The sequence below is a fragment of the Xiphias gladius genome, chromosome 4 (genome assembly GCF_016859285.1).
Source record: "Xiphias gladius isolate SHS-SW01 ecotype Sanya breed wild chromosome 4, ASM1685928v1, whole genome shotgun sequence".
Taxonomy (NCBI): domain Eukaryota; kingdom Metazoa; phylum Chordata; class Actinopteri; order Istiophoriformes; family Xiphiidae; genus Xiphias; species Xiphias gladius.
Window position 1 is genome coordinate 19,980,299 of NC_053403.1, and position 18,786 is coordinate 19,999,084.

An 18,786-nucleotide genomic window follows, 5' to 3' on the forward strand; every position below is an offset into this window, starting at 1 on the left:
TTGTGGGTCGTAAAACAATGAGCTGAAAGATGCTAAAACTTTGTATAGAGCTGAGAGGAACTCTAGAGTCAGGTGATAATTATCTGTAGGTTTGCAACTATAAGTATCTTTCACATTACACATAGTCATTTGACCCACCCATCGTTAATATAAAAATTTTGATTAGTGCAGCTTTAAAGAGAATAATGTTTTAGGCTGTTGCTTCAGTTAACAGGACTCTCTGCTTTGGTTGTTGGTTGATTGGTTTGCTTATCTCACCTCAGATCATCCGAGGGATAGGAGATATAAACAGAAAGATGTGGCAGAGGGGGAGCAATGGACATGAATCAGAACTGTGTAATTCAAAGCCAAAGTCTGGAATGCAATTCTTGTCAGTAAGATTTGGAGGAAGTAAAAAGCAGGCAACCAAGAAGATCATGTCTATGTTGAAACTGCTGAAATGATATCTATTATCAGGGCTCTGGAACATGACTTATTCTGCTCCAGGAACTTGTTTTAGCCATAGATAGGTTTCCACTGTGTTTCCAGGCTATCAGGTCCATCAGATCCAAACTTTCAGCAACATCTGCTTTGTCATGTAAGCTATCAAAGACATTATCATTAAAACATTATCATTAAAACCTTTATCCTGTGTAAGTGGAAAAGAATTGTATTTATATCTGCAGTGAAGAAATTATTTTGGCTCAAATCAGGAGCTCTAACTCTCCTCTAACCCAGATAGGAAGGAATTGCTTTGATGATCACATTTCTCCCAGATATAAATATGAATCTATCTCCAAAAGTGTAATTGAAAGTGAGCAATAGCGTTTGAACCGTACCACCGGTCTCACTCTGACAGACTAATAAGCTACAATTCAGCTTTGATGCGGAAGTGTGTCACCTCCTGAGGAGAGGAGCAAAGGGAGGGAGTCTCCCTCTCTCCCTCGGTTTTTTATCTGTCCACAGACAGATATTATCAGTGTATCTCTGAGATCTGAAGTGGGATACACACACTCACACACACACAAACACGAACACACTGTTCAGTATATGAAATTATTAATCACCAGCACACAGAATTATTAGCAGTGCCCACAAACTGGAACAAAAGAAAGTGTCAGTTCTGACAGTGGCTAAAGGAGAGGAACCCATAATTAATTGATTGCAGATACGCCACATGGGACACAGCTTTCATGACAAATAGCCAAGCATTAAGTGAAGAACAATAAGATGAAGGAATTAAAGTCATCACAGGAAATTATTTATTCATTTCCTCACAATGTTCCTCTCATCTGACATCTTTGTCTGCCATTCAGTCAGTCTTTTGACCCCCTCCCTCCTCACCATTCCCCCTCATTAACACACCTTTCAACTGCAACATCTAGATGACATTTAAATATAAATCACGAGCATTAACATTTATACACGAGGGTTTTATGATGGCTCAGTAATGAGTTGTTATAAATCCCAGGGCCATGGTTTACAGTGCCAGCGGACACATAAACTGATGAGAGCACTTTAACAAGGACGCAACACGATGTTGCACTCTGCTGTCTCACAGAGATAACGTCTGAGATCCAGTGAAGTTAATAGACAACTGATTTATGAGCTAATGCTGCCAGTAACAGACATACAGAGTGGATTTACACCAATCAGCCCCAACCTTAAAACCAGTTTCCAGTTTTAATGTTTATATATACTGTATGACATCAACTTATAAACCTAAATCAAAAAAATTATAGGTGATAGATAGATAGATACATGTGGCCAAAATTATATGTACACCCCAACATTACACCCATAGGTGATTGTTGAAATGTAATGCTGTTTCTGATCAACATAATAAAGATATGATTTTAATTCACATATCTTCAAAGTTTCAAAATTTTCTTATTTAATGTGACTGCAATATGGTCACAGACTATGTATTTATTTGTTTTCGTTACAATATTTGCCTGTGCCCCCTGCAACACAATTAATGTATAGTATCTTTGGTAATGGCAACTAAAAGCACTTAAAATTTGGGAGACTGTGGTTTTAACATTTAACACTTTCGTTAGACCTCAAATTTACACAGTACGTTTTGGTGAATAACACTGAATGTAAACACAACTTTTGTTAGTTTATGGGATACCTCAACAGGGCACCTTTAAATATGGAAAGAGGCAACACTGATTTGAAGCACTAGATATGATGTGGTTCCTTCTTCAATATTTAACCAAAAATGGAATCTCAATTACAGTGGTTTTAGAGCTTATATCCACTCATGGTACGTAGGAGGTGAACACTGGTAGATGGTGGTACATTCTGTGACCCATCAAATTCTGTGATTAGTCAGATTCTGTGACACTAGAGAATCAAATTTTTGAAAAGACAAAAACTTGTGACCATGTGGGGGCACCATTTTTGGTAACAAAATAGAGTATGTGATAGCTAGCTAAAATTCCTACATGGGTCACAGAATAACTCAAGGCACCGCGAGTTATTTAGTACAACTAAATCATTTTACCAAATACATTTATAAACATGATTTTTAGGAGACAGGGTTGTAGGATCCTAACCAAAACCATGAAAAATGGATGTAGATCAAAAGAAAACAAAAGATTATGGATGGGGTGTCTACATACTTTTGTCTATGTTGTAGATAGATAGATAGATAGATAGATAGATAGATAGACAGATAGATAGATAGATAGTACCTTAATGGATACATGGTGTAAGAAAGAATTGAAGAGGAGAAAAACAACAGCAATGAAGTGCATTTTGAATGATGCTTGTGCAAGGAAAACTATTAAGCAGCAGATCAATAGTGGAGGACAAGTAGCCTGAGTATTAAACTGATCATGACATCAAGCTGAAGGCAGACAAGGCCTCTGAAGACTTCCTTTTGGCAGGACTGTATTCATTTGCAGCAGAGCCTTTTCATTAAGTCCTGGACATAATAGATGATCCATTGATTGTCGCTCTCTCTCTCAGTCTCTATGTCACTCTGTCTCTACCCGAGTTCCTCCGCTGTCAAAAAGGCTGCTACATTTCAGAGTTTTTGACAGTAGCGTGCAATCAAATAAAAACATTAATTTTGATTATCGTTCACTCTAAACCACGCAAAAAAGATCAGTTTTGTATACTCATCATGGCACTTAGAAGGGGCTGGGCTTAACTGCAGCTATGTCCAAGACAGCAGCCCTCACGTTTTCGCAAACCCACAATTCAGATTTTTTCTTCACATGGTGGATTGGTAAAGAATAAGATCAGATCAGATGAGGGGAGAGAGGTGAGAGATGATGTAGTTTTGTCCTGAAGCAGTATGTCAGTGATGACAGTACCATGTTTACCATATTTATTTTTTCTACATTTCTACTGAATCTCAAGGCACACCTGAGCTTGTTTTTTCATTGTTTTGTGGATACACTACAGCTTTTCAGCTGGCTGCTAGCTGTAGCTTCATAAATACCAGACAGTAATGAGAGTGGAATCATATCCCAAAATGTAAATTGTTCATTTCAATGGTTTACATTTCTTTACCACTAGTGATCCAGGTTTTTGAAATTTCCTTTTCCGAGATTTCTGCCTCCAAGTAAGGCTGGATTACGAAGAGGGCAAAGTGTGCAACCTTCCAGGGGCCCCAGACACCCAGCAACCCAAAAAGGCACAGGTTTACTTCATGTCATTTGGGTTTACATAATTTGGTTAATTCCAAATTTCTCAGAAATTTGCATGAATGATGTAACAATATAATCGACGACTGGTCCTCCATCCTCCATATTGTGGCCCTTGTCTTGCTGAGGGACTTTGTGTCAAAATCTAGTTTTAAGACCTGAGTTGTTTTAGTTTTTATTGGGCTCATTTGAGCTCACACAAACAAAGTTCATTATCAGTACATCTGAAAATTATTTTTTTGACAATCGATTGATTGTTCAGTGTAAAAATCATCAACAAAGATCTCTCACCAGTAACATACCTGTCAACAACTACTCAAGAAAATGTATAAGCTTGTTACCCAAATGTCAAACTATTCCTATAATAAAATAACTTTTAGGACTAAAATTGTAAATTGTAATTATCTACTACATAGTTTTTGACTTAGAGATATTAACTTAATAACTGTTAATTAGAAGTAGGTTTCCTAAAACCTCTGATCTTTTTCCACAGTGTGTGCTGCTGTTTTGTGTGTTTTTAACAGAATTTTAATCAGACAACAACCATTTTCCATGTATTACATCAGTGCTCGATGCTCCTAATGTGCTGCTGTTTTTACTATTGTCTCTATTGCTGTCTATTACTACTTGATGATATCCTCTTAAGGCAAGTTTCAGTTCTTCATTCACATTGATGCACATGACAAGACTCCTGGGAGAGTGAATTTATTTGGGCTGCTTATAGCAACACCTGCAGTGTATCTTTTATGATCCGGTAAATCTTTACTAATTGCCTCTATCAAACAGATCATAGGTGGTGAAGTGGTATATAAGTGCATGTTTATATGTGTCTGTGCATGGATCTCCCTAACAGGTCCACAACAATTTCACAATGAATTAGATGTGATGGATAAAGCGCACACTGCCACACACCTTAGAGCTGCAGGTGTAAAAAAAAAAAAGAGTCCACACATGTATCAAGAACCCAGGGAGAGTAGCATGATTCTGTAGGGTTGATGCAATATGACAGGGGAATACTAATGAAACACAGCTGTTATCTTAACGATGACCTGGATCGATACATTACAACTGTGACACAGATGCAGTCAATCCTCAAACACAGCTGGTTCTCTGTTGCAACATGTTATGTCTAATCCCATTTGTAAACAGTAGAGACTCGCTTAGATTTTAGGGTCATGGCATCGAACAACACATTCAAACATCAAGACGGCAGCTACTCAGGATGTCTTTACACAGAGTAACAGTGTGTATGTGGCGGTTTGTGTGTTTGTGTGTGTGGGCACAGACACATAGGTCAGTGCAGGTAATGAGTGATGTGCTTTGGACTGTCAGCATGAGTTATTGTAATAAGAAATCACAACCAAATGTCCTGTGCATACAAAAATTTTTTGTTTCTTGTGTGTTTATCCCCTTTCTGACACAGATGCATAACATAAAAAGTGTTCTCACTCTACATCTCTACTTTCTGTGGTAAGGCAGAAATAAATAATAAATATTATCAGTTTCCTTATTGTTTGTCTTTGATGCAGGAGCAGCCTCCTTCTGTCAACCCAGCTCTTGCCTCGTTTTCCTTGTGGCTTTGATACACATTTAATGAGGTTATAACCAGATATTCAGTATGTTAGGTCTGTGCCACATGTGTGCTTTATATTCAGTAGCATTTATTATTGATGCTTGTGTAATGAGGAACCACTGGATTCTGTCCTCTTGGCTGATTACAATGCCAAAACCTGTGTGAAGAAACATTTTAGTCCCCACTCTTAATGTGAAATACACCCTAGAAAAGACTTTAAAACTACCCAACCTATGATCTTGGATCTTTGGTAAAGATTTGTGTAAGTAATTTACCATAATTCACTGTTAAAAATTAATTAGGTGGTAATCTGTGATAGAAGCCCGCAGTTTTTCCTCCACAGAGATAGATTAAAGCTTTGGCTCTTGCTTTTTCTTTTTTTCTTTTTTTTGCGTCTGTTTACACTGTCCAAGTGGATATAAAAAATATAAAATAAAAAATAAATGGTGTTCTCTTTGGGTAGATTCCCCCTTTAATGTCTTTTCCCTGGCTGAGACTGTGGCGCAGCTAGCACATAGATGATAACAGATGATAGGACAAAGGGCATTTCCATGACCTTCCAAGCATTCAACTCATTTGACTTTGATGTGTAAAGTAGATCAATGAATGTAAGAGCGGCTGTGCTTTAATTTTGGTCTAAATTACAAACTCAAATGTGTATAACATTAAATGAACAATGGCAAGGTGCAAGGACTCCCACTCTGTTCCCGTGACACAACACTGCCACCTACTGGTGTGTGTGTGATTATGTGTGTAAACTGTATGTGTGTGTCCTGCTGATGAAAGATAAGTCATAACCCTTTTTATTCCACGGTATTAACAGGTGGTTGTTATTGGGTGTTTATCTGCCTGTGTCTATACACTAAAAGATCCCCTACAGATATGGTGGAAAGAATTTAAAAATACTCTGCTGTGTAATAATAATGTGTTTCTGATGGTTTTTCCACCAAAAAATGAACTAGTAGAAAACAATTTTCTTAAAATTGCATTTACTCTTTCTCCATTGAAAAATCCATAATCCATGAATGTGAAAATATTTTAAATTTCTCCCCCATCACTGAAAAGTCATTTCTCAGTGTTCTGAAGGTTTCAAGTTACCACACAGATTTATCTAGGTTGCATACTGGACCACAACTGTCCTCCAAACTAGTTATGATGTCACAAAGTCCTGGTGGTACCTACACATCTTAAACTGAGGGTGATGAGAGAAACTTTTCACCTTTAGCAGATGAATGCCTTCTAGTGTCAAACTCTGCACATACATGATAGTAGTAGTGGAGTGCGCAATTCCTGCGCTGCGTTACCTAACTAAACATGAGGGATTCACAAGAAAATGGTGCATACATGTAATCCACTACAATTTTGTCTCATCAATAACAAACAAATCGACAAACAGAACAAACAAACAGAACATTTCCTATTGCCGCTGCTTCACATTAAATGCATCAGCAAGAGAAACCTTTATTGTGAAGGATCCCTAGGAAATGTAATGTGTTTGTAACTGAGTTTAGTGCTGAACATTTGAAGTACAATTTTTGTTTCAAGTGAAATTTTTGTATTAAATATTTATTGTAAAGTCCTCATTTTGTCACTTATGTACACTGTTGGGCATGTTACAAGATAAACTTAATTAATTACTCATTACACATTGAAAAAGTAATGACATTACATTACAAATTACACAATACCAAAAGTAGTTAGTTACCTTACTTTACTTACATTACTCAGCACAGCTTCATAAAAGGTGCCTTTAAACAACTCCAAAGCCCTCACACCAAGACATCACATATTCTGTATTTAACACATGGAAACAGAAAACAAGACATTAGGGTTTAACAAGCAGTCAGCCTACATTCTGGAGGTATTTACTGACCATCAACAGCTCCCCTTAACGTTACCCCAATTACTGACTGCACTCACGACTCCAGAAAGTCCTGTCTTTAGCTACTTAGCGTAGCAGAGGCTAAGTCAGCAAGCTAGCTAAAAAGAAAGTGACAGGGAGCCATATTTCTCCGTGTTTTGGGTAGAGGCTATCTGCCTCCCAACAACCCCAGTTCCTATGCCAAGCTAACACGTAACAGATCAATCTGTCCACTAAACCATGAGACCAAACTGTTAACAACCCATTTAACTCCCTACATTCAGTTCACACAGAGCAACATTAGCATTAACTTGCAGTTATGTTTATGACCACCTGACACTTGTAGTCCAATATTCATTCTCGTTTTATTTCTGGTTTTGATCTACACCAACTCCTGAGGGAAATATCTGGCTCTTCAGAAGCTAAATGCTCCACTATGCTCACCAGGTAGTCACTGAATTTGTCTGTCTGATTTGTTTCACGCCCCAGAATGACTGCGATGAATTTGTGTTATGTGTGTCCAAATTTGAGAACACTCAGTTATCTCATCAGTTCATTTTTTATCTTTTCCCTGCCCTTGTCTCATTATATCTGACAGAATGAGCCCTGTGAAAGCCTCAGACTAAAACAACTGTCATTTGGACTTGCACACCCTTGACCTGGTGGTATATGCATTATAGATGCCCACTTCACAATGGGTCACATCATGTCTTGATTTGCATGCATACCATGCATTTGATATTCTTCAAGCAGGAATAATAACAAAAGCGGAGAGATCTGAGAGAATTTCACTAGTAGAAGAGGGAGAGTTGGGGAGACACAGAGACTCGACACTTATGAACACATCTTTGTGCAGAGGCTCTGAAATAATGTTGAGTTTGTGATGTTATTCAGGGGGTAGGGCTAACACTACAATGCAGACATAACTTTGCCCATATAATTGAGTTGCATTTATAGTAATTAGCATGTAGAAAACCTTAATATGTGCAAAAAGCTATATTTAACATGCAGCTCTGATGATTCTGACCATCTGCACCTTTGTAAATACACATAAGCCAACTGTTTACTCCATAGCAACACTATCAGCCAGTTTATATTGTAGAATCCTGGCAGGTGGGCATAAAGGGACACCTCCCAGCATGCACCAGGCCTTCCTTGTTATACGATGTGGTCTGCTAGGATTCCACATTCCACATTATCTGCTTTTATACAGTTAGCTATTGCGTGTAAATAGGGGCTAGAGAGTAAGTGTGTTTGATTGATGCATACCAATCATTCTTGGTTTAGTGTTCTCCCCAATGTGACTGCATAGATGCATTCATTGCAGTGCTGACTTTGTGCCTGTTGTTACCAGCAAAGATACTGCTCATGATAAAATCTGCTCTCTAGACAGTTTTTCCTACCCGCAAATCCAAGTTCACCATAATATAATTGTTTAATCAGTACATTTGTTTGTTGTTTATTGTTTATAGGATCCCCGTTAGCTTCCACTGACGTGGTTGTCAGTCTTGTTGTTAGTCTTCTGGAGTTTTGTATTGTATTGTACAGTATATTTGTGATATTAGATGGTTATCTTTAATCTTATATGCATCAATGAATATATTGCCCAAATACAGTTGCAATCAGAAATATTCAACCGCCTCACCTCAAAAGACTTAGTGATATGGATGAAAGATAATGACAATAAATGACAAAAAACCTCATTAAACAAAAAATATTTATTGGTACCTATTTGAGTTATTTTGACAACAGAAGTTGACTTAACTTTGAAGTTCAAATGAAAAATGTAACTCTTAACATATGTGCATGTGCAGTATTATTCAACCCCCAGCTTCAGTACTTTGTGACGCATCCTTTAGCTTTTGTAACAAACGTTTTTGGTAAGTGCTGACAAGCTTCTTACACCTCTCGATCAGAGTCTTTGTCCATTTTTCATGCGCAAAAGCCTCTAGCTCAGTGATGTTTGATGGCTTCCGTGTTGCAACTGCCTTCTTTAAATCCCACCAAAGATTTTCAGTCGGGATTTAAATCTGGTGACTGAGAAGGCCACTCCAGGACGTTCCAGGATCTTTTTCTCAACCAAGCTTTGGTTGACTTGGAGGTGTGATCACTGTCTTGCTGGAAAGTCCAATGATCACCGAGGTTTAATTTGTCAACAGAAGGCGTCACGTTTCTCTTTAAAATGGCCTGGTATTTCTGGGAATCCATGGTGCCAGGTACACAATCAAGATTGCCAGTTCCTGCTGCAGAAAAACATCATCAATGACCCACCTACATGCTTGACCGTGGGGATGGTATTGTTCTGGTCATAAGCCTGGCCTTTCGCACGACAGACATACCGCTGGCCCATATGTCCAAATAGGTCCAGTTTGGTTTCATCAGTCCGTAGAACTGTCTCCCAAAACTCTAGTCCTATCCAAATTCCTCCTGGCATATTCTAGTCAACTTTTGATGTTCCTTGTGGTCAAGAGTGGAGTGCATCTTGGAGTCCGGCCATGAAGTCCTTGTTTATTCAGTACACGTCTTATAGTTGCCACTGAAGCACTTGTACCAGCCTTCATCAGGTCATCCTGTAGGTGTCTTGCAGTCACACGGGCTTTTTCCACAGCCAGGCAGGTTTCCAGCTCTTCCATAAATTTTAAACTTCCTTATAAGGCTCCCAATGGTGTCTCTTGGAATATTAAATTTTTTGGAAATCTTCTTATACCCAAGGCCCTTCAGGTGTGATGAAATAATCTCCTCTCTCAGCTTTTGTGGAAGCTCCTTTGTCTTTCCCATGATTGCAACTCACCTTGAATACATTCATGGGTGGGTTTTATATATGCATCACAGCTGAAGTGAATGAAGGATCATTATAGTTCTCAAAGGCTTAATTACGTTTCAACTCCACTTTAGGCCATAAAAACTGTTTTTGAAAACTGTTGTTTTCAAAAACTGCTTTTAAAACAACAATATTTTATAGGGGTTGAATAATTGTGACATGGATATCTTAACAAAATATACTGTTACACACAATACTACATCATGCATTTTCTGTGTTGATTTTATATCTCACTCAACTCATAAAGAAGTAATCCAAAGCAGAATCTTGCTCTTTGAGAAAACTTTAATTGATAAATCCTTAAAGTCTTTGGGGGTTGAATATTTCCTATTGCAATTGTAAGTTTCACTATCCTCCATATGTTTGATTTCTTTTTTGAAGTAGTCTCTGGGGATATCTGAAGAAATCTTTCTTTTCAAGGTTATATGTACAGTATTTGAAGGTGTTTAAAAGACTCTACACCATTAACACTAGTTATAGTGCATTAAGGTGTTACACCTTTATGAGCCAAATATTTAAACTGCAAGTCAAGCGCTGAGGACTTAAACTTTGCAGCATACACAACCAATTTCAGTACCTGCATGCTTCTCACCATGCAGGTCCTAAACCATACCCTAAGGACTACCTTGGTCTAGTTGTTTGTTTTATATAGATAATAATACTATTGTAATTAATTACCCAATAAAGACTGTGCTGGTATTTATCTGAATAAACCAGCATATAGAGGATGATTTTCCAAATAAACAACAGGTTACTTAAATGTAGCCAGGATCATTTGGAAAGCATTTTGTCAATGCTAGTTTGATATTGACAGTGCAGAGCTAGTCTAGCAGCTCTGTATTGTTCATCTTTCTTTTTAGCTGCAGACCAAAAACAGCAGTGGTCAATGTGGGTTAGAATTGGTCATAATCAATTTTACCCCTAGGATGGAGTTGTAGAAGCAGGAGTGAACTTTTTTTTGTGTGTGTGTGTGCGATCAATAAAATTGTATTTAGCAGCATGTAAAAACTACTGAAACACTTAGCATCTCCAAAAATGTGTTTATCCACTTGCTCCCCTTTCAAAACATTAATGCCAAGCAGCAGAGACCCACCTCCCCTCCCCTATAGTTTTACCAGAGTAACCTCCTCCTCATTACCCCCGGCATCACTTCTCTTTCTTCTTTTGATCAGCTAATCATTTAAACCCATGTGAAAATTCAAACATGTGACTGGAAAAACAAAATATTAGTTTATTTGTGACTCATAACACCCACTTGGTGACGCTGTCATTCATTCTTCCAATTATTCAGTCTTATCTGTCCTTTTTTACAAAATTAACTTGCATCAACAGAGTGGTGTATTATAAAACAGCGTTAATTTACTTAAATTAATGACATTGTCAATGATAAAATAACTTTGATTTACAAAGTTTCTTTAAGGGAATACTATCCAAATAATATGTATTGTTGATATCTCTGTGAGGGAATCTGTCAGTTGGTTTTGAGATGGACACCTTTCACGTGTCACGATGGCCCTGGCACATAGTAAGACCAGGAACCAGAAAACAATCGGTGCATGTGGAATACCCACTATCTTTGAATCAAGATGGACCTTCCAAATGTTGTTTATTTCACAGTTGTGTGTGTTTCCTTGCAGATTCCTATCAAATGAGTGTGTTTGCTGTAACGTTACTATGTGATACTCAAATGAAGTTGCAGGACTGTTTTCCCTTCAGCGAATGATAACCCTAAATATGTGATCAGCACTGATGCTTCATTGTTGACATCTACCTGGTGCTTCTTGTTATAATCATTGTGCCATCATTATCAAGTAAGTGCAAAATTTCTCATTTATTTGCTTTACTCAAAGGTATGAGAGTTGACCTGGATATGGAGCATCCTTAGCGCACAATAATATAACGTTAGTTTCTAAAGAGATAAGAAGAAGCATTAAGTGCATTTAGGAGAAACAGTGATAATATAACCGTGTTCATCTTCAACATCTGGAGAGACACAGGAAGAATTCTTCATGCTGATGCTTACGCCTCTTCCCATTGTCTTAACAATGTTATCAATGTGCTGAGACCAGGAGAGATGGTAGTTCGAAATGATCAAGACCCTGGTTTCTTTCTTGCTCCAACACAACACCCTTCTAGGCATAGATTTGTTAGTATAATATTTATAATTAGTATAATATTAGTATAATATAACAGCATACTGTTAGGATATGATTGTTGGCCACTGAAACTCTCAGCCAGTGAAGCTTGGGTGTGTTTAGCACTGTTGAGTCCATCCTTCAAAACATCAGGACTCGCGCATTCGTTTAGTGAAGTATGCAGGACGCAAAAAGTTAAATTCACATCTATTTATTAAAATAAAGCAGTGTCTTAAAGATTGAGGTTGCTTACAGAGCTCTGGACCAGACTATGCATCCCTGACAAGCATACAGCATTCACATCAATTCACGAAGTCTGAGTGACCATCTCTCCCTGGTCCAGCAGATATTAAGTTTAAACAAAGTAAATAACATTGTCGGCACGGCCATCTTCTTATTGTGCTGAGACCTCCGTCACTCCTCAGGAATGTGCCTCCCTCGTACGGACATTTCACTCTGGACATGATTGACTCTCCCTATTTAACGACTTATCTGTAGAAAAAGAGGTAGAAAAAATCAAGACACTACACAGCACCCAAGGACGGTTTTTCGAATTGTCATGCCATTTCCATATAAGGGGTTGTTTTTCATATATAGACAACCATATATCTTTGGGTCCATTCTTTGCAGAATAACACCTCTGTTTAGTACAAGCACCTGAGTTTAATAAGCACCATAAGCTGGTTTCTTTTAATCTAATAGTAAGATAATATATAACAACATGAAAATAACCCTTCAGCACCCATGCAAGCTATGCAACTGACTGAGGAGCCTTGCCCAAGAGGGAAACCAGATGTAGCCTCTTTAACTTTTGACTCCGACCCTTTAGCTAAGATGGCGGCTATTGGCAAAGCAACTGGAAAGAAAGTGGGACAACTGAGTATTTCAGCACGCTAGGCTCGTCACAACATGTTAGCCTATTGCTCAAAAGCACTATTTTAGCCCAAGCTAACAGCGCACTGCAAGAACTAGCTCACTGTGACACATTAGTTGTACCTCAGTATTCAGCACAGCTAACAATTTAATGCTAACTGAAAACAAGAAGGTTTGCCATAACTTGTTAGCCTGAAGCACAAGCTACACTGGTAAACAAATACAGGATAGCACGAAAAACAACTTGCCTTGACACTGCTTCCATTCTGATCGTTGTAAAGTTAACAGCAAAATACACTTCTTGCAGAGTAAATACTAGCATCAGCAACACAGTCCTTAAGTCATTTACAATTCCCCCATAATTAAACACCGTACGAAGTTTGAGAAAGAACCCCTGATCCCTGATTAAAAACAAATACTAATAAATATTTAACATCTTATAAGTGGTACAGTAATAACAGTTTCCACAATATTTTGTCACAATCTTCTTTTATCATTCCCTGCCTCTCGGTAAAAATTTATAAAAATTGATTGCTCAGGATACATATAAAAACTGTATATGCTTTTCAAAGTATCCTCAAAATCTTTCCTTGTAATACAGTATGAAACATAGTCCAGAGAAAAACTGTGAAGCTTTAAGGTAGTGAAAGTAGTTGCTTGTGTTCAGTTTGAGGTCGCACTGAGTCAGGAAGCAACTTGACTTCAGAGTGAATAATACTTCAGATTGGAAGTGTTTCAACCCTTCTGAAGGGCTGCCCACTCAGCTTTTTGATTCAGACACTTCTTATTCATGTGTGTTTGAGTGCTGACAGGGGAGACAAAGTTTATGTGCACTGATTGTGTAAACACTTCTGCAGCAACTACTCTGCTGACAGGTCAAGGGGCAAGGAGTCGGCTGCTGACCATTAGGTTTCTCTCTTTGTTGTGTCATCGACCATACAAAACTTAATTCATAAACTGCTGAGATTAAGCTGCAAAATGATACTGAAGAGTGTTTTCCTCCAGCTGACCCACATTACTTTATTTATAAAGAAAAAATAAGTAAATGAGTATCATGGCATCAGTTAGGTAACCCTGATAGGAAAAAATTATATTTGAGAAAATAATAACCCACCAAGGAAGATGTATGAAATTACATACAATTATATGTTCATATTAAATATTTTTAATCTATGTGTAGTGTATTTGATGTCATGTTGCACTATGAATAGAAAAAAACGAAATTTAACACAATCACTTTTTCTTTATCTTTCTTTTCAAAGTAAACCTCAACGAAATTTTCTTCAAAATTACTTCCATTCTGAGACCAGTAAAAACTCTCCTACAAAGAATGATACACACGAACATGTACATTTAGTACTACAATATCAGTATGATGGTAACAATTCAATGATTTTGATCAAGATACTATCATCATGATGACACCTATGATCATTGATCTCATTTTTGTAGGCCCCACAGCCATGTAAAGGCTGTGGTTGTTTTTTTCCCATCTCAGTGACACTCAGCACAGCCTTGTTGGATACCTCTAAAGGAAAAAGGAGATAGCCAGAGTCTAGCTTGAAACAACCTTTAGGTCTAAAAAAAACTGTAGAAGCTAAAGGGTCTTTTCAGCATCTTCTGAAGGAATCTGTAAACATGATACTAAACATGATACATGATTCTGTAGTTGTTCCTGAACCACTGCTAATGCAATGGAATAGGTTTATTCCCTTGTTGTTCAATGTAGATACTCTGTAACACTGCCAATTATTTATGTCATTTTTTTTTAATGTACCAGTATGCTTTACAATCATCATACTTCATGTTTGCATAATTAAAACTGATTTAATTTACACAGGGTCAGGTTGTGACCTTCCTTGTTGGCAAATTACACAATGAGACACAGATTCAAACTTGTTTCTTACCTCTAACATAGACATAGTTAATAAGCACCATAGCCAGGCGAGGGTCCAGGTTCTGTATCATATTTCTTATCTTTTACTGGGTTTTATTAACAATGTATGTGTTGATCTCAGCTGCAGCCTCATCAGGTTTGGTAAAGTCAGTTTTGAAGATCTAGTAGTGCTTGACATTCTTCAAGAATTTATCCAGAGAGCTGAAGCCAAAGCACACCGCCATGACATTACCAACATCCAGCTGCTTGGGCACAGCCAGGGGAATCAGAAAAATAATATCCACCAAGGAAAATATGCTTGTACGCTTTCTGGTTTACGCTCTCTGAGTCTGGTTTAAGGTGCTGTAGCGCAAGCTGGAGAAAAGCTGGCTGTTGGTTTCCTGTAGACGGCAATAACAGGGCAGTGGAAATGCCCAGTGGTGAATAGAAGATTTTATTTCCAGCAGCAGCCGTGGCATTCAGACATTTGTAGAGGGCAAAAGCAAGGTCAGCATTAGGAGAGGACAGCTTGTGACAGCCCCGTTCACCCTCTTGGTGGTGGTGGTCTGCCCAGGTTACAACCAGCAGCAGTGCTGCAAGTTCACGCCTAAAATACCATGCATCTTTACAGCCTGTCCATACAAAAAGAAAAAACAGAGAAAGTTGTTAATTAGGGGCTACCACAGTAAGTTGTTTACGTTTAGGGTAAGTAGTAAGTAGTACTAGTAGTAAAAATGAACCTCATAACCAAGAATGAAAACAAATAAAGAAAAAAAAATAAATAAAAAGAAATGAAAAGAGCTATCTTTGAACATTTTGAATGAACATAGTGAATGCAAATTAAACTGACAGCAGGTAGTTGCTCAGTACCTTGTAAGTAGGACACACTAATGATATCATCTTATCTCTGAACAGCAGTACACTTCCATTCTATATTACATTTAGCCTCCACGTATTCATACCTACAATTCTAAATGTAATTCATTCCGAATGTCACATACTTATGAAATGCACATCAAAGGAGAAGAGAAGTTGACAATGAGTGAGTGAATATATTACTCTTACTGCACATGCAATAAAACCTTTTCAAGTAATAAGCACATAAGAGTAATTTATCAAAACACCTGTTAAACAAGCATGAATTTGCAGAGGTGCAATATATTCAGCTTTGCCCGCAGTCTCCCATCCCCCGCCAATATGTGTTAACTGTAGCAAGCTTGTTAGGCTAATAGCTAAAATGAAAGCTGACTGCAAGTAGCCTAACTGTTTTACTAAAACTTGCCACACATCTTAAAATTGAGCAAATTCTTGGGACCTTTTGGATTACACCTGGCCAGCAGTCAATCCACACTAGCAGTAAAAGGGAGGAGGCCAGGATAAATGAGTGATAGTGACTGACTTCTATGTTCTTCCCTCTTATTAAACTTCACCCAGTGCTTAATGTCAGGAATATTATTTATTTTATTTAGATTTTTAATTTATTTCCAAGGAGATATCATTGAGTTTATATGACTTTGCTGTTGTAGATACTGCTGTTGCTGCTCTAGAAATAATATTTTATTAAATCTACAATATAAATAAATTCTAATTATGTTCTCAATTTATTCTTCATTTAATAATGTATTTTTAAAATAATTATTTTTAGTAATAGTAGTAGTAGAATTGATAAAATCCTAACCACACCTTAGCTATGACACTCTTTATAAAGCTCAGTCTACACAACATTTAGGAAGCACCTTCTCATTTTTAGCCTTTGCTGATCGTTGCGTTCAACAGTTAAAATGAAAATGTTAGGTAATTTCAGTTGTCGCTAACTAACGTTAATTCCATGACTAACTTGACATTGGATTCAGAATAGATAAATTATACAAAGCCCCAACACAATTTTTAGAAGCCTAAAATGAATTAGTAGACTTAGTAGAAGGAATGCATTCATGAAGCACAAGGCATTCCGGTCCTTTGTTAGGTCCTAAGTACATCTTGTTTTTCAAAATTCTTTAGTAATCTCAGAGTTAAGTCAGTTTTCCCCTGTGTCTTACGCATACTGTATGTTTAATGTTTAAAAAAGAGATGCATTAATGTAACTTTCTTAAAAAGTAACTGTGCCCCTAAATTTCCATCTGTGCCCCTTAAAATAAATGTAGGTATAGGGCTCTGGTATAGAGGTTGCCTAAACGCAAGTCTACATATGTGACAATGGTTCTCTGAGTGTAAAAATTAAGTTGTCAAAATACATATAAGGTCAATATATGAAGTAGAACGTTATAGGGGAAGCAAGCATAAATATTTCAAAATTTCCTAATCAAAATAGACTATGTGAGAGTGATAAAAAGATAAATAAATTGCGTACAATAAATACAATGTCGTTATTGTACTGTACAGTTAAATAAATATGGATTATGTGCCAAGAGATGTAAGAGGAATGCCGAGTATGGGAGTATTGTCACTGGTCTTACTTGATGGGGCATCATGTAGGCTTTAGCCAGCCTGAGGAAGGGAGCTCCCCCTGAACCTCTCTGTTTGGCCTTCAGGCTGCAGTAGCGTTTTCCTGACTGCAAAAGTGATAAAAGGGAACAGTGTTCATTTTGCACCTTATTTTGATGTGGTTTTAGCCAAGTCCAAGTCTTTTGATGAAAATGTATCATTTTAGTCAAATTTTAGTTGTTTGATTACTGATAGTTTTAGTCAACAAAAACTAAGGACATTTTAGTCTAGTTTTCGTCAATGAAATTTTAGTGTCATTTTTGTCATGCATTTTAAAATTTAATGTCATTGAGCATTTTTAGGCTACAGCTGCCACCGTCTTTGCTGTGTTCATTTGCCATGGTTACAGATATTGTTCTTGTCGCAAGGTTAGTAGAACTCTGGTTTGCGGTAATAGGGTAAACTGACTCTCCGCAGTAAATCCAGTTATCATTTCCAAACTCTGACTGTTTAAAGAGAACCGCTCTCTTTCAGCAATCTCAGCTCCGGTGATGAAGGTCAATGAAGTTGGCTAAACTACTTTTGAACCAGACACTGGTACAGCCACCTCTTCTGCTGTCCAGTGTGACAGTGAGTTTTCAGTTGACAGTGCTGTCAGCAGCCCAATGCAATTTTCATATTTGTAGGTCAAGTGTATTGAAGAAAAGACATGAACGTTTTTATAAAAATGACGTATATCCAGAGGGTTGGCACCAGAGCATTAAGAATGGAAGGGCAATCAAGTTTATCGTGTTACATGAAAGAGAAATAAACTGACAGAGAGGCATAAATACATACTGTCCCTCATGCGCAATTGTGAGTGAGTTATGTTTTGTTATTTGCCGTTGTGTTTTGTGAGTTGTTTTTGTTTTCCTATTTGTCCGTCTTACTCACGCAGGTTGCACACATATTCCACAGCAGTTGATGCAAGTGTCAGTCCAGCTAAAAGGTCCATCTATCTCAGCTTAACAACCTACAACAAGGAAGTTTTATGTACAAGGGAAATAAAGAGGGGCTCAAACAATGCCACAAATACTTAAAACGAAGACATATTTTACCTGTAAATCCCAAAAACACACCCTGTGAATTAGGTGTGTGCTAAACACAAAACTTTGCTCTGTCACCTCCCATAATAGCCCAATAAACTCCATGCGCACCTCTGCTCTATGAGTCCTTGTAGCATCAATTTGTGCAAATAGTGACAAATATTGTCTTCAAATGAAGAGAATGACAGCTATAGTTGCTAGTCCTGAAGTAATTACTGACCTCTGGTCCAGCAATCGTTTCAGTCTATCACCTCTGTAATGTGCAGCAACCATGGGTTTACGTAAAAATTATTAAGAGCATTGCATATATTGAAGAAGTCACTGATGGCTTGATCGGCTGACAACACATAGACAACAACAAGATGCATCTGATGGTTAAGACAGTGTAGATAAGGCACCGTGTGGCCAGGTTTGTCATACAAAAGCAGCTGGGCACCTCCATGTTTTCCCAGCATCATCAACAGTCATTTTGTGGTTTCCAATGCTGTCTTCTTAAGAAA